The sequence below is a fragment of the Ursus arctos genome, unplaced genomic scaffold, assembly GCF_023065955.2.
Source record: "Ursus arctos isolate Adak ecotype North America unplaced genomic scaffold, UrsArc2.0 scaffold_6, whole genome shotgun sequence".
NCBI lineage: Eukaryota > Metazoa > Chordata > Mammalia > Carnivora > Ursidae > Ursus > Ursus arctos.
This window is the reverse complement of record NW_026623078.1, coordinates 64,373,997-64,391,932: the sequence shown is the minus strand read 5'-3', so window position 1 is coordinate 64,391,932 and position 17,936 is coordinate 64,373,997. Positions and strand designations below refer to the sequence as shown.

Below are 17,936 nucleotides of genomic sequence, written 5' to 3'. Positions count from 1 at the left end.
TCTAAGTCTGAATCCTGCCACTGGGCACTACCTGGCATTTTGTGGTACTACAAGTATCAGTCTTCACGCCAAAGCTTTTGAACTGATCTTTTGTTCTTGAACTGCCTTGAAAATATGCTAGTGCCCAGTTTTCACAAGTGGAACCAGCTTTATAATGTTGGCAGGTGGTGGGCTTACTGTTTTTTGTTTTGTTTTGTTTTATAGTTTATAGGTGGATATTATTTATGACTCCAGGTTTTTTGGAGGTATGCCCTACTTTTCATCTCAGAAGAAAAAAATTGTCCCCAAATATAATCAGGGGCCACACCCAAAAACAAATTCTAAGTGCTTCAAACTCCTGTGAAGAAAATATAAAAGGAAAATATAAATATTAAAAGTGAAGGTTTTTTCCAGTAAAACTCTCTAAACTCTCACCTTCCTATTCTGATGTTTTCCTATTATAGAAGACACTTCCCAATATAGACCTTTAGCTACCAAAGAGATAAATTTAGCTTGATTTCTATTTACCTTAAAAATATTTAGACCTTAAATGAGTCAGGTTCAACAATTTTTAAATAAAAAGTTCCCATGATTTCAGAAAGTGTGAAAATTCTGCGTAGTAGTTGAAAAATGTTATTTACTAAAACACAGGCTGATCACATTATCTCTTTTCTCATTTGAGAAATAAATGAGCTAGCCTGGTCTTCTCGCTGAATAAGAATTCTATTTGGGATTTACATGTATAGTTATTATTTGAAAAAACAGCTAAATTCTAACCCTTTAAAATAAAGATGAAAGAAATTCAAAGGCAAATCATATCATTTTTCTCTGCCACACTAAATTTTTAGTTGATAAATGTAATAGATTATACTTGTATATACATGGACATATACTATAAAAATATAGAAATATACTATTTTCTGGAACTCTAATATTTAACAGTTCAGCAAAAGCAAGGAAGTAAACCAAATTTTTTTCCTGAGTTACTTAAAGCAATTCCTCTTAATGTATTTAGATTAGAACTAAATGTATGTTTCTAATGTGCCTTTTAAAATCTGAACAGATGATTTCTTTCATCTGAACTGTTGAAGATAATGAAGCCATTTTTGCAATAATAAATCTCTTCTTTGCAAGTATTTGTCCACCAGCAATGAGCAAGTTAGACTATCTTAGCATTTGTTAAAAAATTCCACTCTCTCTTAAGCATATGAGTTATGTTATTGAATCTGGAATTAATATTACTGAAGTAGTCACATTTAATACTTTGTAGAAACAAGAATAAGAATAGAATATAACTGATCATTTCCTTGGTTCTTCCAAAACTATATTGGCAATACATTTAAAAACTGAGTTGCCTAATACTTAGTGAGACGCACAACTGTTCATCCAATAAACATTTGTTAAGCAGCTTCTGTTCATGGGTTTGTTCATTCATTTGTCCTGCAAATACTTTCTGAGTACCTACTATGTATCAGCCATTGTGTTGGACACCCAGAGTACGTCAGTGAAGAAGATCCAGCTGGCCTCTGCCTACATGGAGCTGACAGTCTACTGTAGGAATAGTCACCGCTGTAAGATAAGTGTGCCTGCGACGAATGTTCTAAAAGGCAAGGGAAAATTTAAATGAGAGCTTACAATAGGTGTACCTGACCTGGAAAGCAAAGACAAAAGATTCTCATTAGGAAGTGATATGTAAGCTAGGAAGTAAAGAAGGTGTAGGAGTTAATGTTAGGTCGGAAGAGTAAAAGAGAGAAGAGAGAGAGTATTCTAGACAAGAAACCAATAAGGGTTGCATGTCCTGAATCCTGAGAGATGATGGAGCATGGAGAAAGTAGAGCAGAGTGAGGGGCAACGTACGATGAGGTCTCTAAGAGCTAGTCAAGGGGTTGGTAGTGCAGGAATGATATCAACTGTATTTTATTCCAAGTACAACAGGAAGCCAGAGAAAGGTGTTCGGTGGGAATTTCTGAGAAAGTCAATCTCAGGATGAGTGTGGAGGGTGTTGTGAAGGGAGGCAAGAATGGAAACTGAGAGATTGTTCTGAGTTATTGCAGAAGCCTAAGCAATAGGTTGGACCAGAGACACTGCTGTGAAGAGTGAGAGATGGGCTAGACTCTAGATAATTAGAATATAGACTCAGCAGGATCAGTGGGATCTGGCCAATACCTTAGGTATGGGGATAGAGGTAGTGTCCTAGATTTCTGGCTTAGGCACTTCAGTGGATGATGGATTTTTGAGGAAGCTGGATGAGGAAGACAAATTTGGGGAAAGTCAGATAAACTCACTTTGAGCATGTTGCTTTTAAGGTGCCTGTGAGACACTCAATTGTTGATGACAAGTAAGCATTTGAAAACATGATCTGGGGCTCAGAAAAGAGGTCTGAGCTGGAGATATAAATTTCAGATTTGCTTTTATGGATGGTAATTGAAGCCATGTGAGTATCTGAGATTCCCTAACGAGAATGTGCATAGAGTAAGCAGGCTAGAAGTTACAGGACAGAGCTCTGAAAACTGTACTACCTAAGGGTCAGAAAGAAGAGGATCAAGAAGAACTGAGAAAAGGGAGTCTGGGTCATAGAAAGAAAACCAAGAGAGAAGACAGTTTGGAAGAGAAAATTGATCCACAGTGTTGAACTCTGCCGAGAGGTCAATTCAGGTATGTGGTATATAGGAGAAATTGCACTGAGTCCTCTGAGGACTACAGAGATGACAAAGCATGAACCTTACACTTCAGGAGCTAACTAGCCAGTGTGGGAAATGGGCATGTAATTAACCTCCAAACAGAGTAGAACACAGAAGTGCTGACTTGGTTAGATACAGACACTTGGAGATTGAGGAAAAATTTATGTTATTGTCTAAATGATTTTACAAAATTTGTTTAAAAAATTTTAGACAAAATTCATACTTGAATACATTTTCAAGGTATTCACTTTAAAAAACGGCACGAAGAAAAACACAATTTTACTTTGCTTTTTAAATTTTTTTTTTAATTTTTTAAAAATTTTCATTGTCTATGCATCATTTGGCTGGCACAAAGCAACTGTATATGACAAAGAAGAAATACTTTCCCACTCAGGAATCTGAGCATTTTTGACCCTGGCCCAATAACTCAAGTACACATTAGCTTATTCAGAGAAAAGTTTCAGAATCTGTTTCTTCTGGAGTTGGCTTTGCCCCATCCCGGCCACTTCATAGAGATCCAGGAATTTGGCCTTAAAAGATTGGACCTTAAGGGAAAGGAAGATATTGTTCTTTCCTCTTCAAGGGTGACAAAATAGCCCATCTGTTAAAATGTTCAGCAATAGCTGGGACAAATGTCATAGACGTTTAGTAATTCAAAATTGGAGATAATTTGGACACACCATAATTCAGTTATTACTTCAATTATAATTATTTAAAAGTTATTTTCAAATATTTACACGTTTTATATGTATATCTCTTACTTTAATATACTTTTTTACAGTTCAAATTTAACCTTTCAAAGGAAAGAAATCAGAAAGTTCTTTTTAGTGACGTATTATATTAGTGATTTTCTTTAAATAAGGATCTCTCCTACTAATTTAACATTCATTTTCACTTGTTTTCACATTTGTTTTAGTAAAATTTCTGGTAGTTAAGCATATTTTGTTGGTTTATATGCTTTTATTGTTGTTTGTTTTAGGAACACCTTTGCTGTGTATGAGATATTTTTGTAATCTCCTTTTAATACTTTTTAGTATCATACTAGAAAATGCCTCATGCTTAAGAGCAATGATTACATTTCATTAAGACAATTTAATTTAAAATATTCACTAATTAACTAGAATTTTTCTTTATTTTTATGATAAATGGATGAAGCTTTACAGACTATAATTAAAATTCCCAAATTAATGTAAATGCCTTGAGAGACTTTGTCCTGGACACACTTTGATTTTATCTTGCTGTGGCAGGTCGTAGGCAAGAGGCATTTTGATAACCCTGCCAGTATTAAGATATTCTCCTAGGCTACAGTCTTCCTGTTCACATTCTTCAGGATGTCCCAAGAGTTATTACAGTAACTTGAAAATATTTAAAGCTTTAAAAGGAACATTAAAAAAAATACTGGTTTTCTTAAGCATAGTGAATTCATATAAACTATACAAATTTCAAACCAATTGGACAAGCCCTTATATTTATACTTGTATGTATTAAATGAGGTTGTAGTTCTATATATTTTGATGAAAGTTCACCTTAGGTGGCATTTAGGTTTCTTTTGACATGAAAAAAAAAAAAAACCACCAGGAATTAAAATTTATTTTCTTTCTAATATATTCTAAGAGAGTATCCTTTTTGTTTCTCTGGGAAATTTTTTATTGATATTTTAGAGTCTCTGTCATGAGAGTTTATATTTATCAGCTTTCTTAGTGCTTTTAAATTTAATCCCCAGCAATTTTGTCATCCACAAATAGCCATATTTCTAACAACCCACTTAGGATTTAACTCACATGTCAGAGATTCAACACATGTGGTTTCCTTTGGGCTCCACTGTTTTTGACTCAGTATATAAAGAGCTGAAGGAATGCAGGTGCTAGACATTCAGCTTCATGCACTGAAAGATGCTAGAGAGAGCCAGAGGAAGGGGGAAGCAGCACAAAACTGTGTGTATGGGATGGTCTGATTTTTGTTTTTGTTTCTTTAAAAAGGGGGGGATTTTTCTATGTGTTTATACATTCGTGTGATAGGACAGTGAGATTAGAGGTTATTTTTTTCAACCTTCTCTATATTTTCTATTGTGCTTGAGTTATTTTTGCAGTAAAAAATACATATTATTTTCATTTTAGGGAAAGATGATATACTCACTTATGGGGGGGGAGGATATTCCATTCCATACCAAATTTGAAGATTTAATGATAAAGAACAATTTTGAGCAAGAAACAACATGTACGATTTTGTTCACGTGTTTTTAACCTTTAAAAATGACTAATGTAAACCTGTGTTCTATTGCATTTTGAGTCTTGTAAATAAGACCCTCAAATCAATCCTGCGTATTGATTTTATAGATTTTAGTTTTCAGATTTCAGATTTGAGAATGCATGTTTTTCTCCACAAATTTTAATGAAATTTCTACAGTGTTCATTGGTATGTGTGGAACATCATTTTCAAAACTGAACTTTACCTGCCACACACATTCTAGAATATTCTTAAATTACAATATTTTGTGGAAGAAAATTATTTGTGTAAAACTGAAAGTAGACAGCAAACAATTGGTCCTAGACATTCAAAGCAATAGTTTCTGGAGGCTCCTTCCCTAAAATATTTACTAATCTTTATACTTGTGTCTCTCAATCTAACACAAAGTTTTTCCATAAATTATAGTAAAATGTAACTGAAAAAAATTATAATATTCCTAAAGTAATCTAATAAATTCCACTCACTCTTGTCATGCTCTTCCTGTCTTTTCTCCCACTCCTTATCTTTCTCTTCTCACTGTTGCTCTTGAGTATTCCTAGGAAACACTTGGATGGAATGGAAAGAAATTCAAGTTAGACAACTTGGACTTGACTCATGTCTCTGCCACTTACCAAGTGAATTACCTTGAGTATCAATTAACCTTTCATGTAATTGTCTCAGCTTCCTCATCTGCAAAGCAGGGATAATAGCACCTGCCTTAAATGCCTCATTGCGTGCTTGTAAGGATCAAATTATAGGATATATGTACGCTATAAAGTAGTGTACAAGGAAAAGGCATTACTATGATTATTAATATTATTTTTAGTAAGTTTAGGGAGGCTGTTAATAAAGATCATGTTATCCTTTGGCTGTCTTTATCTCAGACCACAGAAAACAGACCATTGAGAATTTTGAAAATTAAGGCTTTAGGAACATAGATAGAAGGTCACAATTATCTGGATAATGAAGTAACAGGAAGGCTGGAGGGAAATATGAAATATGTAAATATTAACACATGTGCAGGCATGAGAAATTGAGTTACACACTAGCTGGATCCATGTATGTACCCCCCCCCCTTTGGCTGTGGAAATTGCAGAGGGAAGTTTTCTTTAGTTTATTTCAAAAGTCCCATGTTACACAATTTATTTCTTTCTCTGTGTCTTAATTTGTAAAAGGGAGTTAACAATATCTAACTATAGGATATTATATGGTATTAAAGAAGGACTTAATCTTACAACCAGTTCAATAGATTCAATCCAACAAATATCAATTAATTAGTGACTATGTGTGAGACATTGTACTTGGCAGATACAGAAACTACTAAAACATAAGATGTAATCCTTGGAACAACACACATTCTGAAAAGTAGATGATATAGATAAATAAATAAATATCATTCAAGGTAAAAAGACAGGTGCATATGGGGGTATAAATAAAATGCCATGGGATTCAAAGGTAAAAGGAATCCAATTTGACTGTGTCAAAGTCCAAAAGTTTTATAGGAAGACAGAGAGGGTGCAAGATATTGATGTGAGTAGTTTGGTTTGACCATCAGATAGGGTTATCATAGTGGCATTTCACATGGGCCTCAAAGGATTGTGATTAAGAAAATGAAGGAAGAATCCATTTATTTACTCATTTGAAATCCATTGTGAGCGTATTGTTGGCCATGCATTGTGCAAGGAGTTGAGAACATGATGGCAAAGAAACCACACATGAGTTGTCAGTAGAGAGTAAGACCAGGGGGAACCGAACACAAGTAAACCATTCAGTTTGGTGGGAGATACAAGGAGAGAGAACAGGCTCAATAGGAATAAGGACATATTAAAGAGGACACAGAAGGACCAGTTGAAGCTGAAAAACATTTTTTAATATATCCAAGAACAGGTTTTGATAGTTTAATCTGATAGCAGAGTTCAGACTGGATTGAGGTGATTTTTAATGCCCAGGTGTATATTGAGACTTTATGTGGATGTAAAACAGTTTATGTATATTCTTTCCTTTAATCATCACAGTGGTATTTAGAGGTAGGTGTTATAATTCCAGTTTTAAAGATGAAGAAACTGAAGCTCAGAAAAGTAAAATGACTTATTCAAAGTTGTGGAGTTGCTAAGTGGCTGCACTAGAATTTCAACCCATGCTGAGTTCCAAGTCAGTGATCTTGAACTCTGCCCTACATTGAATATCAGGGAGAAAGAAAGTGAGCAGATAGAACCCAATCATCACCCTCGACCCTTGACACTGACCATGTGGTGTCACTCCATCCCGTTCACTCATTTTCACAATAGGGATTTGGTGAGAAACTACGCAATTCATTCATACACTATTCATTGATTCATCCCTTTAACAAATATTTATTATGTGAAGTGGTAGGGGTTTGGATGCAAGATAAACAACACAGAATCTTGTCTTCAAAGAGCTTAAAATTTAGTTGAGGAGACAGAGGAGTAAACAGACTAGTTCAGGGCACCGAGGTAAGTGCAATGTAGGAGTGAAGGAGAGGATCTGTAGGAACAAACGGGAGAAGCCCCTGATTCAGACTTGGGGACTATCAGGGAAGGCATGCTGGAGGAGTAGCTTCTAATATGAAATGAGAAAGATAAGGACATACTAGCCGAGGGAAAAGCAGTGAAGGCAAAGGAGACAAACATGGAGGCCAAGAGCATATGGGATGTTGCTGGGCCTGTGAGTCGTTTAGTACAGTTGCCTGGTAGGGTTACGCTAGTGGTGGTGAGAGAGGTAAGTCCCAGACAGATAATCAAGGGCTGGATCATGAAGAGCTTCTCACCCTTTTGGAAAAATGAAACTTACCCATTACTAGTGGGAGTATACTTTTAGCCAAGTCTTTAAAATAGTTTATTACATTATTATTACATTATTACAAATGCTTTGAAATCATCCTACCTTTTGATTTCATACCTATGACACTCTGAGAAATTCCATTAAAGGAAATAATTTGAAATGTAAACATACACTTTATGCACAAATGTATTCATTGAAGCTTTATTTACAATACTAACTTTATAAACACCTAAATGCTTAACAATGAAGGGATAATTCAGCCAATTATGGTGCTTCGATATGAATATGAGATATATATAATATATCTCTGTGTGTGTGTGTGTGTGTGTGTGTATATATATATATATATATATGTAAGACTGTGATATATAATCACTATACTGTAGAGTTGTTCCTCATTATTTGTGGATTCCATATTCACAAATTGCCTACTCAGTAACATTTATCTGCAACCCCAATCAACACTCATAGCAACTTATAGTCATTCACCAACATGCAGAAAGCAACAAAAAAATTTGAGTACCTAGAGACACATGTTCTCAGCTGAGTTATAAGCAGGGCAGTGATCTGTCTTCTCATTTCAGCTCTCATAGAGTAAACAAGCGTCCCTTACACAATATACTTAATCCCACGTCTTCCACATGTTTGTGCTTTTTCTTGGTGATTTTGTCGTTTAAAATGGCCCCAAGAATAGGGCTAAAGTGCTGTCTACTGTTCCTTAGGGCAAGAAGGCTATGGTGTGTCTTACAGAGAAAATACTTGTGTAACATAAGATTCATTTAGGCATGAGTTACAGTGTTGTTGGCCATGATTTCAATATCAATGACTTAACAATATACATTAAATAAGGTGTCTTTAAACAGAAACACATATAACATATAACACAAGATTATTATTGACCAGTTGATGAAACTATTGTGACCAGAGGGTCATGGAAATCTAACCTTATATTTCCTCTATGAACAATCCTTCAATATTCTCTAATTCAGTGTTAACAGCAAGTTGATAGAACATAAATAGCTCAAATAATGACTGTGTGTATATATATATATGTGTGTGTATATATGTATGCATAACATATGTGAGTGTCTATACACAGACACACATTATTCAAATATTAACTTATGTACACTTTTTGTATTATAGAATAATAATTTTCTCATCATCTTTTTGGTATCTTCTATGGCTTAGACCCCCAAGTCTGAACAAAACAAGATTGGAAACTCTTAAATATGGGGTCTGCTTTATTTTAACAATATATCAATCTCATAATGAAAGAATAATGCAACTAAATAGTAATGAATTTAGATATTTAATTCTACTTGAGACCAGCAGGGTGGGTATAGTTAGAGAACTGTAGTTTGAGATTGTGTTGGAAGAAGCCAAGAGCTAGAGTCAATACCCTCTCAAGTTCTCCCTGTGAGGAAGGCTGAGACACAGGTTACCTCATAAGACCAGACTCCTTTAACCTCACACTCCTCTGGAAATTATCTCAGCCTTTGCTGAAGTCACAAAGTTGAGTTGATGAATATCTCAACTCTGAAGTTGTATCTAACAAAATCCATGTGAGAAGGGGGATTTCCAGAAGGGATAATTTGTAATATTTTAAAGATAACCAAGAGAAAAATCATTTTTGCCTTGGTGTATGCATATCAAAGGCCCCTGAAAGATGGACTAAAAATAAAGTCAGCTGACTGGGATAAAGCCGATACACACAGTTTATGATGGCGGCACGTAAAACACAAGACACACCCCATAGTAACAGGATTAATCAAAGTATTCTTTCAAGTTCCCACCACATGGGCACAGATAGCAGAAGATTCAGTGAGTTCCTCTAGCCATCTACTTAGGACTCTTTTTTCTTGTTTATCTAAGCAGCAAATGTTGTGATGTCGGTTACCTGGCAGGATCAGGATGGCCTGGTTTGGATTAACAATGGAGAATCTTGACAATGAAACCACACAGTGTGGGAGGAGTTCACAGTGGGTCTGTGCACCATATAGCTCATAGAAATAAAATAAATCGACTTCCTTTTTATTCCCCTCTTTTATGGGAGTGCATCAGTTTGGAGGCAGAATTTGGGGAAGCTCGCTCCTGGGAGCAGCTATCTAAGGGGGGATTCCCTCTGTCATTTCTATTCAAAGTATTAGCATAATTCCTCAAGCACAGACTCTCTAAGATACCTTGAGTTATTTATTAATATTTAAAGAGGTTATTTGGCATGAAGCATGGAGTATAATTCTTAAAAGGAGCTGACAGCAGAATACATTTGTTAACTAGAAAGACATGTCTAAACTTTGCCAAAAGAAATACTGTATGCAACAAGCACTCTTGATGGGGAGGGTTGTTTTTTCTCTGGGTGTGTGTGTGTGGGGGGGGGGTGTTCTTCAGTTTCCACTTACACACCCCACCCCTGTGTCTTGGGCCGGTATTTGAATGAAATACTAATAATAAAGGAAAAAAAGACTTGCAATGGCCGTGAAGTCTTATCATCTATCTGCTCCTGGGGCCATCTCTTCTTCTAACTTAGAATTTAATAGTTGACCACCCCTACTGTCCTCTCATCTAACTTGTTTATATTTTGTTCATTTTCTTCATGTTAACGAGGTGATGAATAAATGCACTTTACAAGGAAAAAGGGACTGTCAGGGCTGGAGACTGGAGTCCTCTGTTCATTCATACATTAGGTAAGGTACAAACAGGCAAAATACAAATCCGTCTGTCAGGAATCACAAATCTGGCCTGGGGGGAGAACACAGTTAAGTGAAGGTAGTTAATTTTTGCTCCCTGCTGGTTCGTTCCTGGGCCTCTTCAGAAAGGGAGTTAAAGCGCTAGTTACTGATTTGTTTCTTTCTCATGACCACTGACTAATCCACTTTAACTTGTCTCCCCTGCAGGCTTCTTGATAGCAAGGTTTTGTGCAGGCAGGGTAAAGATTGAAGTGTGGCAATAGTAAGTTCATATAAATCAATATATTGATTATATTATCAATTATATTCTGTACAATTGTTTGTTTGAAAGTGCCCTGAGAGCCATCCGACCTATCAAGATTAAACATAGTTTACAATATATAAAATTCATGCTTGGGATTCATGCTTGGGTGACAAAACTATTAAAATGAAAGCAAGGAAATGCTTTATGAAAACGAGGACAGAAGTTACATCTGAAGGAGGGGGTGGCCGTAGTTAGCATGGGGGCCCATAGAAGGGCTTTTGGGTGGCTAGGGAAGTTTAGTTTTTTGACCTGGGTGGTGGGTATAATGTATGTGTTCATTTTATAATAATTCACGAAGTTCTGTAAAAAAGTTGAGCAAGTTTAGGATAGGGGCTGTCTCTGGTGGGGGGAAAGGGAGGGCATGAGAGGTACTCCTCACACGTTGTTATGGTCAGGTTTCTTCCCCAGAACGCTGGATACATGAATTTGTTCAGTTTCGGAAACTTCCTCCAGCTGACTACTGCTGTGCACCAGTCTGTCCAGAAACTATATTTCAATCCAAGTCTCAAAACTCAAAACCATACTTCTCGGAAGACTTAGAAACATCTAAGATTTCACCCCAACTGTTTCTACCTCCAATAAATCTCAGTAATTAAAAAAAAAAAAAAATCCCTCCAATATTCCTGAACTTTTCAGTGGAAAAGTCTAGCCAACTACCAACAATATAAACTTTTCTCGAGTAGGGGGATAGCGGTGGAAGGAGGAATTTAGAAGGTGGGCTTAGAGAGAAAAACAGTTTATCTAGTGAATGCCGTAAGACTTCCCAAGGCTTCAACTTTCTATAAATAGAAAACAACATTGAAAACTCAAGGCAGCAGGTCAAGGTCAAAATAAATATATAGTAGCTTCTCAAACTTTGACCTTGTATGTGTTAGGATAACCAAACAGCACTCAATGAAAGTGTTTTGATTTGTTTTTCAGTTTGCCCATAGAATTTTTTCTTTCTTCTAGGCTGTAAGGTCCTGTTAGGAGTGAAGCCAACAGAGACATTTTGGTAGCTGAATTAATTTTTTTTCATCTGTTGAGGATGCTCTTCACTGAAAGTCAGAGTCCATTTGGGATGTAATCTAATCTTTTTAATAGCTGATAAACGGAAATGAATAGCTTCTTGGATGCAACAGAGGTGGAGCAGGTTTGAACAGCTGGCACTCTCCTTTTTTTACATGTCCATGCAAAGATAAACTGCTCTTCGAAAATATGGTATTGCTAGAGAATCAAGCAGGCAGATTAGAAACCATGCTCTTATTTTTTTTTCCTCCAGCATTTGCCAGATGTTTTTGAAAATAGATTTGTAAAAACACAGGAGTAGTTTTGAAAACCCCAGTTTAAAAAAAAAAAAAGAATCACCATCAGAATGCTGTGCTAAAGGTGAAGTTAGCGGATGTAAATACTGTTGGAATGAGAACAATAAAGGGTGTGGGAGGACTTTCCCCAGCGTCGTGAAAATTATCGTGGGCAGATTGCCTTTAATCGTCACCTAAACTGACAAAACAAACAAACAAACAAAGCCAAGGATTTCTGAGTGACAAGAAGAAGGTACTCTTTTTCTGGAACCAGGATTACCATGTAGTTCCTCAAGAAAAGCGCGGGTGAAGGTAAAGGAAATACAGTTCAGTGTAACATCCCTTAATTATTTACAGATGTTTATGAAACTCCTAGCTGTCTCATCTGTTCAGCCGGGGAAAAAGCATAAATGGAAAAGCAGGGATCGTATCCCTCTGTCTGCTATCAATTAAATCATCAAAACAAAATTATCATTCAAATTACAATGTATCATTTCACTTTTAGAATGTATGGGGGAAATCCATCTATGAAGCAGAAATCTGTAAACCATCAAAGCAACAAAGCGACATTAAAGTTCAATGAGCAGTTTGTTCATGCATGTTTTAATCTAGTTAAAAAATGGAAACCATGTTCACGTGGTCAAAATAACACTTGCGTCAAAGGAGTCTTTGAGGTTCAATCCAGTGAGACAGGCAAACGATTTTTGTGAAACCCCAAAATATTTTCAAGGGAGAAAGGGCTCCCTAGAGATCTAAATACGGTGGCATTAGTGGAATTTTAATGTGGGAAAATATCTAGCAATAAGGCAAGCTTGTTAGAGGGAGAAAATATCAAATGTTCAACTTCTAAATGTGTTCTTTTCAATGATTATGTAATTGAGAACTGTTTTTTATTTTCTATTAATACTTACATTCTATTGTTTCCTATCATGCATATGCTAAGCTTGCTTTGTATTAAGTTCTGTGTTATTGTGCCGTGCCATGTTAAAGTAATTATCTGTCTCTACAAAAGAGATTTATTACCTTCATGAATCTGACCATACACACATCTTAAATAAATTAATGAACTGACAAACAAAGAGTGGCCCATCATTCTAAGTAGCTGACAACGTTTAAAAAGCAGTCACATTGCAGTGCAAACGTTTTAAAGAGATGGGCACTTTTGGAAGAGTGAAGGAAATTATTTTGTGAGTCGTCTTTTCAGCAAGGAACCTAACTGGATCTAAAAGTTTATCAGAGATCGATGCCACAGCTACCTTTTTCTAGGATATTGATTTGTTAGAGGATCTTGAGTTATTTTCTGCCTAAGACCATGTCACCCTGGTGTTTCTCAAGAAGCAGTTCTCTGGATTGGCTTAGTAACTTTATCCAAAACACACTGACTAGTCTGATTCAGTAATTTGAGACCAGGTGTGTGGATTTTATTAAAGATGAAAACAATTATTTATTTATAAATTTATTTACATATTTATTTCTATATGTTTCAAAAACTGTTGTATTTTTTCACCTGAAATTTGAATGTTCACTAACACTTAGGACTGCCAAATTATTTCTTACTCCCCTAAAGAATAGAAATAGGGTCCATTTCTCCTTGTGTATCCATCTTGTTCTCTAGAACTTAAAAAATAATAGTAATAGCAAGAGGAAAATGAAATTGAAAATTCTTGATGGAAAGAATTATTTGGACCTGATTTTACCATAATTGAAATATAGGCAGATTGACACAGAATTTTCTATGAGCTGGATTATTATTACACTGCTTTTCCTTCACACAGCTCGTGAGGGTATTATTTTCACATTAAATTTTAGGTCACTAAAATGGACACAACAAACATTTGGCAGAGCACAAGATAAGGGCAGCCTTATTCCTGTATTTAAGAATCATCATAAGTCGGAATGGTGTTCACTTCTGGGACTCATGGATCACAAATTTTAAAAAGTTATTGAGACAAGTGTGCTCTGCTAGGTTTTATATCTGAGCAGTTCCCAAACATTCATTTTTACAGCTTGACAATCACTTTTTTCCTTATGACGAAGGCTTAACTTAGGAAAGATTTAGAAAACTTGATTCCAAGGGAAGCTTCTAAGGAAAATGTCATGAAAAACAGTAATTCCTCCAGCACACAAATGCCTTTACTGTTGTGATTTCCTGAGGATGGTAAAGGGATTTTTAACCTGCCAGATTATGTTTGAGGGTTTTAAAATCTAATTTGTAGGACTAGTTAATGTATCACACCCACATTTCAGAGACGAATGTTCTGGTAAACAAAACACTAAAGTTCCCCTGCTGAAGTATACATTGTACTTTCCCCCGAGCCACTGCATACAGTTTTGAAGCTTTTGCTCCAGTACATTGTCAAGGCATTTCTGATTCACTACTAGTGGATTTCTGTTGGCTTGCTTTCCTTAAAATTCAAAATTAAATACTTGACCATTAGCTTAAAAGAGGCAAACACATTTCTACAAATCTTAAAAGTATCATTTACCTAATGATATTGAAAATATTCATTGCTAAATATACCTGTTACATCTTCTTATAAGTCTGTGACACTAGATCTCGAAGACTAAATTTGTCGTGTTTTCTATGCATTTAAATATAAGTAAATACTGCTTGCAATTAGGATACGGTGCCGTACGTGCCCCATGTATGTTTGTATTTTATCATTAAAATCTTATCGTCATCATGACCACCCTCATCATCATAGCTCAAATTTTCCAAGTACCTGTTGTGAGCAATGCCTGATGCTAAGTGCTTTGTGGGCATCGCTTCGTTGCCCTCTCTAGCTCTACCAGGAAAATTCCCTAAGACCAGCGCCTGAGCAGCAATGTCTTAATGTGAAGGTGGCCCTTGGTGGAAGGACCTCACCTAACAACATTGGTCAACACATTTAATGTTGCTATTTGAAGCAACGGAGAAAATACCTTACTCACTTATTTTCCTTGTGCTTTCTAGTGCCCAGTAGAAAGAAAGAAAGAAAGAAAGAAAGAAAGAAAGAAAGAAAGAAGAAAGAAAGAAGAAAGAAAGAAAGAAAGAAAGAAAGAAAGAAAGAAAGAAAGAAAGAAAGAAAGAAAGAAAGACCGGTGGGAAGTGGAGAAGAGGGAGGGTGAAAATAACTGCCTTTGGAGAAGGTAGTAGAGTGATGTCTGTTTAGAATGGAGGGAACTGGATCATTTTCCAATATGCCATTTATTTATCTGCATGATAAGCTTCTCCTTACATGTAGAAGAATGCAGTTTAATGTGAATGCTGTTTTAAATGAGATTTCAACAATTGTAATACTCGCAGTAATTTAAACATGCACAAAAACTGCATATTCTGGGGCCTGTTTTAGAATCGCCATACCTTTTCATTCCCAGCTAAAAGTTATTTCTTTAAAAAGGAAATATTCCAATGTCAGCAATATTTTCTTTAAACTGCGTGGATTTCGATCTTGATTCTGTTGTGTAACTTTAGGAGAAAGACGGCACCTGAAAAACATTCAAACTTCATTTTATTTTTCATGCCATTTGATACTATTCCATACTTCTAGGAATTCGCTTTTCTTTTTTATGTCCTCTCACAGATGAAATAATTTTGAGTTGAGTTGGGCTTAATTTAAGCCTTCTGCAAAAAACAGAGCTTTTTAATCCTTCTCAACTCAACTTTTTATAATGTAGATTTAGTCTTTCTTAGGTAATTTAAAAGTGGCAACTTACAGATAAAATTTTATTACTGAGGATAGTTTTTTTTGTTGTTGTTACTAAACTTTTCTGATATAAATCTCAGTACAAATAATTTTCTGGGAATCCCTTTTTTCCTTCTTCCTTGTTTCATTTTTATCGACTATTTTGTCTCATAATGATACTCCATAAATATTCTTGGCTAAAAGGTGTCACGTAGAGGCAAATATGCTTTAATTAAACTCTCCTCCACCCAGGTGAGGTGGGTGAACATTAATTATTTCACATGTCATGGGAGAGGATCGTTTCTAGGACTAAGTTGCCTGTGGGATGAGTACATGCAAACACTGTGGTCTCTCTCATGCATCTGCCATTTCAACACTCCACTAAGAATGTCTTCCAATAAGTCCAGCTTTGCCAGTACCCTTTCAATATGTAACTTTATTTTAATATCCTCTGGATAGAAAGGAGCATTGTTTTCAACTTCCAAAGAGCTCAGAGTAAATATAAATACTCCAAGTGTCCTTCAACAACAGTATAATCCTGACGTGGATGAGAATCTGAACTCCACCTGAACAACTAATTTTAAAGAGGCTGTCATTAAGAACATGTTTTTCCTTTGTAAAAGTTTAAAGTGGGTCAATCACGCTGATTTGAATCCTACAATGCAGTAAGAATCTGTCAAAGAAAACATGCCATCTACAGAAGAAAAGGACGAGAAAAGCTGTTTCTTGACGATAGAGCAGATCTTTGGGGGCAGTCCTCCCCCATTCAAAAGAATGTAGGTGTGGAGAATTAAAGACTGTTTTACCTGGAAAATTAGAGGAACTAAATCCTTAAATTGTAGGAGCAAATTATATAATGTATTTTTTTTTTCTATCGCCAAAAAAAAAAAAAAAAAAGCCTCTGTAAGTCAGAAAGTAATGTAAACCACTATTCAATAGAAACTGGTTTGGTTTATGTTGCTGACACATTTTCATAATTCTGCTAAGAATATCACCTATTTGTTAAAACAACTGAAAAAGCCCAGAAATGTGGTAACTACGAGGGAAAAATTGGACATCACAGCTACTCAAAAAAGGTCATTTTTCCATAAACGAAGCTATTTACCTTGAAGTTTTCTCATAGAAGAATTTTAAAACAGATGAATTTGCCTACATGCAAACAGCTTTGAGAATAAAATAGTTATTTTTTAAAAAGGGAAATTCAGTCTGCTTGTAGAGAAGCAAGTGTAGCATATTTTTTTCCTTCTTCTAATCTTTCCACAGGTCATCAATCATGAATTTTCCCTGGCATGTTGCTGAAGCAGGGAGTGAACTGTGCCGCTGTGGGTCTACCAATAGGAGGGCTTCCGTACCTGCACATTTTCGTAAGTCATCTAAACACAGCCAGGAGGAAACCCAAACTTTGTTTTTTTTACCTCATCTGTGATTGTAGCTGACATCAGAGTGTTTGGGCTGAATGTATTATGTATTTCAAATAAGACTCCTGCATATTAAAAATGAGATGACATAGTTTAAAATTAATACTATTAATAAATTAATACATTCACAAAATTAATTTGAATTCTGGAAATTACTATAAGTTATATTTTTCATCCCTCTTTAAAAAATATATCTCAGTCCCATTGAATTAACTCTGTGGCTTTAACTAGTGTATTTTCCACGTCTTCTCCTCTCTTCATAATATTTGGCAATTTGGCATGTGTAATTATAAGTGAGTTCATCGAAGCAGTATCACTTTGGCACTGGCAGGTAATACAATATACTTTTTCATATTTTCAGATGATAAAAAATTAGGATATTTATCTAATGTCCATGAGGAAAATGTGCTACAAAGAAAGAAAGACTTAAAAGCAACCAGTTTCTAATTAATTTCTTGACTCATTCTCTGCCACTGTTTCTGAAAGTGGTCCAATGCTTCAAGCTTATGCTGTAGTTTTCCACTAAAAATGTGATGGCATATTTATATTTTGTCTTCAAGAGGCTGATGCCCTTTTAAAAGTGGAAAGTGGAAAATTTAAATATTTTCAGTTTAACTCAGCAAACAATTACTGATTATTTATTATATGCAAGCACTATCCTAGACACTGTGGATCACGAAAATGACCAAGACACTGTCCTTCACCTTAAGGGGCTTATGATACAGAAGCAGGAAATAAACACATGGAAAAAAATATCTGGGCGCATATAGGGAATACTATAATAAAGACCCGAGAAGGTTTTGTGGAGAAAGGGACACCTAAGATGAGGCTTGTAGTATTGGTGCATTAAAAACTGTGGGATGCTGTGAGATGTGTCTGGAGAAGTTG

At 35.6% G+C, this 17,936-nt stretch overlaps 1 long non-coding RNA gene across 1 annotated transcript in view; it reads left to right on the top strand.

Moving 5' to 3' along the window:
* LOC130542924 (uncharacterized) overlaps positions 1–16,976 on the top strand; it is a 182,104-nt gene extending 165,128 nt beyond the window's left edge. Inside the window, exon 3 of the long non-coding RNA XR_008957841.1 lies at positions 16,894–16,976. This is a non-coding gene — a long non-coding RNA (uncharacterized LOC130542924). The remainder of the gene's footprint in view (positions 1–16,893) is intronic.
* Positions 16,977–17,936: the final 960 nt, after the last annotated feature.